Raw genomic sequence first — 6,441 nt, forward strand, 5'->3', positions numbered from 1 at the left:
ATTGATATGGTAAAGAATGCCTTAATAAGTGAAACATCTGAACTTTGAAGAAAGAAGTGATGGCTAGTGGCTGCAGTCCAGAGGCAGTAAGAAGTGTTGCTATGTAATTAGGTGCCAACTCTCAGTGGGAAGGATGAGAATCCAGAATGGCATAGCTTAGGGAGCAGAACTTATCTGTGAGAAATAAGGGAGGCGTAATTACTGTACTAGGCAACTGTTTCTTCCTATTGAGGACTAAGATAATAGCTAATAAATCATGACTTTCTTAGGGATTTGACTGATGTGTACCTGACAAGGCTATTCCTCCATTTATATAACAAAACAATTAAATGCTGGCAAACAGAGTGGAAATTATAATAATCTCAGAGTACATGAAATTTTAAAACGCACTATGCATTTTGATAATCATTAGTAGAATCCTCCTTGGATGATTCTTAGGGGAAAAGTGTGTCATTTCATACAGAAAGATGATTTTTATGGTCATTAATGAATAATAAAAATTTCTCAAATTTTTTTTAATGGTCAAGTTTAAGGTCTCACCAATCTATTGAGTCAACTGAAATCATTTTGAAAGTGTTCAGTATATTAAGAACGATGGGATTAATAAGAAATTATTATTGTTTAATATATTTAGGACAGCCCTACTGTACAGTTAGCTCTCATTTGAGAACAAATACAGCCCATCAGTGCTGTGGACAGTGATCCACAGAAATAGCAATAAAAGTTTCATTTATCCTGGCATCCGACAAAGTTCAGGTTTCAGTCTCCAAGGGGAAACCAACACATTTGACTGTTCACCTCAACTAAACTGAACCAGAAAAGTAAATCTGCTTTGAAAATACAGTGTTCTCAAGTTGAGTCTATGTGACATAGATTATTCTTGCTCTTCTGGACAATCTCTGCCGTCACTGTACTCTATTAACAAGGGGAAGGGAGAATGGCCTGAAATCACATCTTATTCATAGACAGACTTTTAAATCATATTTGTCAAGGGCTTCACTATGTTACCTTTAGAAATTGTCAGGCATATTAATTTATACTCACATATGAGGCTGAATTGAATAACAATCTAACTAGCCATTGCTGACAGGAACACTGTTTGTACACAAATGAGACCAGTGTACACAAAATAGACCAATTGTGGGAAATCCCTAGGTGCGGGAGTTTGTGTCCCTACTCTCACTGTTCTAGTTCACATTTATGGAAATGGAATGTTAATCGACTTGGGATTATGTCTCAGTAGAAATGTTCATCTCTAATCAAAAGTATAAACTGTATTGATACTTTGCTTCATTATTTTCTTTGTCTCCTCTCAGATAGGATTTATAACTGGTTGATCATTCTAAAATGTTGAAGTTAGTATCCAGAGAGGAAATAGAAATACGATATACACTAGAACACATGAAATCAGCATGTGAAAATATGATCAGAATACTATAAAATATTCTGGTCAAAAAGACTCTAGCCAAACAGATGTCAAAAGCAACAGAATCCTGTGCAATTAAATGTAAAATGCATGAAAATCTATTAATAAAAATTAAATTGTTAGCTCTGTAGTAAGTTGAGAGATTGACTTTAGTTACTGTTTCTCTTAATTTTGCAAATTGAAGCAAAATGAACAATTTGTGCTGGGAAATTCCTTTGTTACTATGCACTGTGCCACTAGATAGAGAAATGCTATACCATGCGAAAAATCCCTGAAGTTTATTTATTACTTGCTCAGCTGTAGCCTGAAGAGGGATGTAAGGATAAGCATCAGGGGCTTTGAAAGTCTTCTCTAAGAATTCGAAGCAGCGTAAGACAAAAACTCACTCAACCCAAACAAAGTTCTGTCAGTCATTTCAACTTTGTGGCAGCAAAAAGCAAAACATTTTAAACAACATCTGTGCTCTGTAATTGACTCAACCTTAATGGAAGATACTAACAGAGTAAAATACCAAGGCAGGATTTCAGCAAATGGCAAGTTATTTCATAAAGAGCTCTGCTCAAGATAATTTATAAGAAAGAGGAAGGCTTACTTAAAGCTGCCACTTAGGATTGAATGAAGTCAAATCAATTTCATAGTTCCTTTAAATTTTATTGATGTTTCTTCAACTTTTGTATTTCACAGAGTTGAAATAACAAAAACATCTCTAAAGTGCCTCAATTTTAAATCCACTTTAAACTCAATTTTTATCTTCTTAATTTCTTTTTTAAGAGAAAAGATTTGTTTCCATTTCAGGGACTCTGAATACAGCAGTAGAAACCATTGTACTAAAGAGTGTTCTGACAACTTTTGGTAGTTAACTGAAGTGTGGGCAGAAAGCCAAAGAACCTGTTCTTCCTCTGTGAAGGTATAGATTATAATACTTGGCACTTGTGTTTAGGGGTGAAGAAGAAAGGAGGGCTCTACATAATATGTATAAAGCAAGATGTGCTGGAGAGTATTGCAGCAAGTTGTATGGTAGAGTCTGTCACCTGATTTGGCTCTGCTCTAGGCCCTGCGGACCAGATCAGCTTTGTAGCCCAAAGTTTTCCACATTTCCATTTGTCACCATTAGGCAATCATTGTCCTGCAACTGATAAATGCTACTCATTTTCCTTTACTTGTAGCTTCAGAATATTTTCAAGGAATAATTGTATGTATGCAACTGTAAAATAGCATTTTGCTTTTTAAAAAACTTTTAATTGGAGGATAGTTGCTTTACAGTATTGTGTTGGTTTCTGCTGTGCAAGAATGTGAATCAGATGTAGTATCCCCTCCCCCTTGGAGTCTTCCTCCCACCGATCCCCCAACACCCTACACTTCTATATAAGCACAGAGCACTGGGCTGAGCTCCCTGTGTTTTACAGCAACTTCCCACTATCTAGCTGTTTTACACATGGTCGTGCATATATTTCAGTGTTTTGTCAGAGTCTCCCTCACCAAAAAACAGCTTTGAGAGCCTTGTTGCTCTCCTGGTAGAATTAAAACTCAGAGATGCAATGTAACAAAGTCTATTTCCAAAATTTGATCTTCACTACTCAGAAGCAACTCCATATTATTACATTTTAATATTGATATTTTAATGTGTGTCTACATTTTAATCCCCCCCGCCTTGAGTTCAGTTCAGTTTAGTCACTTAATTGTGTCCAGCTCTTTGTGACCCCATGGACTGCAGGACACCAGGCCTCCTTGTCCATCACCAAATCCCAGAGTTTATTCAAACTCATATCCATTGAATCAGTGATCCATCCAATCATCTCATCTCTGTCTCGTCCCTTTCTCCTCCCGCCCTAAATCTTTCCCAGCATCAGGGTTTTTTCAAATGAGTCAGTTCTTCACAACAGGTGGCCAGAGTACTGGAGTTTCAGCTTCAGCATCAGTCCTTCCAATGAATATTCAGGACTGATTTCCTTTAGGATGGACCGTTTGGATCTCCTTGCAGTCCAAGGGACTCTCAGGAGTCTTCTCCAACACCACAGTTCAAAAGCATCAATTCTTCTGTGTTCAGCTTTCTATATAGTCCAAGTCTCACATCCATACATGACTACTGGAAAAATCATAGCTTTGACTAGAGGAACCTTTCTTGGCAAACTATTGTCTCTGCTTTTTAATATGCTGTCTAGGTTGGTCAAAACTTTTCTTCCAAGGAGCAAGCGTCTTTTAATTTCATGGCTGAAGTCACCATCTGCAGTGATTTTGGAGCCCCCCAAAATAAAGTCTCTCCCTATTTCCCCAGCTATTTACCATGAAGTGATGGGACTAGATGCCATGATCTAGTTCTCTGAATGTTGAGTTTTAAGCCAGCTTTTTCACTCTCCTCTTTCACCTTTATCAGGAGAATCTTTAGTTCTTTGCTTTCTGCCATAATGGTGGTGTTATCTGCATATCTGAGGTTATTGATATTTCTAGCAGCAATATTGATTCCAGCTTGTGCTTCATCCAGTCCAGCATTTCTCATGATAAACAGTGCATATAAGTTAAATAAGCAGGGTGACAATATACAGCCTTGACGTACTCCTTTCCTAATTTGGAATGAGTCTGTTCTTCCATGTCCAGTTCTAACTGTTGCCTCTTGACCTGCATGCAGATTTCTCAGGAGGCAGGTCAGGTGGTCTGGTAGTCCCATCCCTTAAAGAATTTTCCACAGTTTGTTGTGATCCACACAGTCAAAGGCCTTGGCATAGTCAATAAAGCATAACTAGATGTTTCTCTGGAATTCTCTTGCTTTTTTGATGATCCCAAAGATGTTGGCAATTTGATCTCTGGTTCCTCTTCCTTTTCGAAATCCAGCTCAAGCATCTGGAAGTTCAGGGCTTAGGTACTATTGAAGCCTGGCTTTAAGAATTTTGAGCATTATTTTGCTAGCGTGTGAGATGAGTGCAATTGTGTGGTAGTTTGAGCATTCTTTGGCATTGCCTTTCTTTAGGATTGCAATGAAACCTGACCTTTTCCAGTCCTGTGGCCACTGCTGAGTTTTCCAAATTTGCTGGTATATTGAGTGCAGCACTTTCACAGCATCATCTTTCAGGATTAGAAATAGCTCAATGGGAATTCCATCACCTCCACTATCTTTGTTCGTAGTTATGCTTCCTAAGGCCTACTTGACTTCACATTTCAGGATATCTAGCTCTAGGTGAGTGATCACACCATTGTGATTATCTGAGTCATGAAGATCTTGTATTTGTAAGGCCTCCTCAGACAACTATTTTGTCTTTTTGCACTTATTTTTCTTGGGTATGGTCTTGATCCCTGTCTCCTGTACAATGTCATGAACCTCCATGCATAGATTTTCAGGCACTCTGTCTATCAGATCTAATCCCTTGAATCTATTTGTCACTTCCACTGTATAATTGTAAGGGATTTGATTTAGGTCATATCTGAATGGTCTGGTGGTTTTCCCTACTTTCCTCAATTTAAGTCTGAATTTGGCAATATGGATTTCATGATCTGAGCCACAGTTAGCTCCAGGTCTTGTTTTTGCTGACTGTATAGAGCTTCTCCACCTTTGGCTGCAAAGAATATAATCAGTCTAATTTTGGTATTGACCATCTGGTGATGTCCACATGTAGAGTCTTCTCTTGTGTTGTTGGAAGAGTGTGTTTGCTTTGAGCAGTGTGTTCTCTTGGCAAAATCTATTAGCCTTTGCCCTGCTTCATTCTCTACTCCAAGGCAAATTTGCCTGTTACTCCAGGTATCTCTTGACTTCCTACTTTTGCCTTCCAGTCCCCTATAATGAAAAGGGCATCTTTTTTTTTTTTTGGTGAAGTCACTCAGTCGTGTCCAACTCTTTGCGACCCTGTGGACTGTAGCCCACCAGGCTCCTCCATCCATGGGATTCTCCAAGCAAGAATACTGGAGTGGGTTGCCATTTCCTTCCCCAGGGGATCTTCCCAACCCAGGGATCGAACCTAGGTCTCCTGCAATGCAGGCAGACGCTTTAACCTCTGAGCCACCAGGGAAGCCCAAAAGAAAAATTAAAGTAAAGCCTACAGCAGCCGGTATTCCCAGGCAGTCTCCCATCCAAGTATTAACCAAGCCCGACCCTACTTAGCTTCCGAGATCAGAGGAGATCAGGCGTGTTAAGGGTGATATGGCCGGAGACTAGGTCTTCATAGAACCGTTCAACTTCAGCTTCTTCAGCATAATTGGTTGGGTCATAGACTTGGATTACTGTGATATTGAATGGTTTCCCTGAAGTGTTCAAATTATTTCTGTGTATTGTTTCATGATTAAACTACCGTTGTTTCATTTTTTTCTGCATGGATTTGTTTCATATAATTACAATAATATATTTTTTTTAGTTTAATAAGATTATATGTTAAGTATTTTCCAAAGTTTTTACATCATTTTAATAAAACATAGTGCTAGTGGGATTTTTCCCTTCGAATTTTTTTTTTTCTTGTTGTAGCCTTTTCTTTTTCACTTAAGGAGAGTTTTTAACACTTCTTATAAGATTAGCTTAGAATTAATATTGATGAATTCTTTCACTTTTTGTCTATCTTAGGATCTCTTTATTTCTCCAAATCTGAATAATAACAAATCTGAATAATAACCTTGCTGGGTAGAATATTTAAATTGTAGGTTTTTCCCTGTCAGGATTTTAAACATATCATGTCACTCTGCCGGCCTGCAAAGTTTCTGCAGAAAAATCAGCTGTCAGTCATTTAGTGGTTCCCTTGTGCGTGTCTCTGTTTTTCTCTTGTTGCCTTTAGAATCCTCTGTGCTTTGATGTTTGCCATTTATTTATGATACGTCTTGGTTTTGTCTCTGGGTTAATCTTGTTTTGGACTCACTGTGCTTCATTTTTCTGGCAATCTGTTTCCTTCTTCAGGTTGGGGTAAGCTTTCAGCCATGATTCCATCAGATATATTCTCTAACCCTTTTAATGTTTCTTCTCTTTCTGGGACACTTATAATGCGAATGTTAGTACCCTTGATGTTGTCTCAAAGGTACCTTAAACTATTTTTATTTTTAAA

At 38.1% G+C, this 6,441-nt stretch overlaps 1 pseudogene; it reads right to left on the reverse strand.

Annotated features, from left to right (window-relative positions):
- Positions 1–5,448: 5,448 nt before the first annotated feature.
- On the reverse strand, positions 5,449–5,567 carry LOC112446517 (uncharacterized; annotated as a pseudogene).
- Between the last annotated feature and the right edge of the window lie 874 nt (positions 5,568–6,441).

This window comes from Bos taurus, chromosome 4, assembly GCF_002263795.3.
Source record: "Bos taurus isolate L1 Dominette 01449 registration number 42190680 breed Hereford chromosome 4, ARS-UCD2.0, whole genome shotgun sequence".
Taxonomy (NCBI): Eukaryota; Metazoa; Chordata; class Mammalia; order Artiodactyla; family Bovidae; genus Bos; species Bos taurus.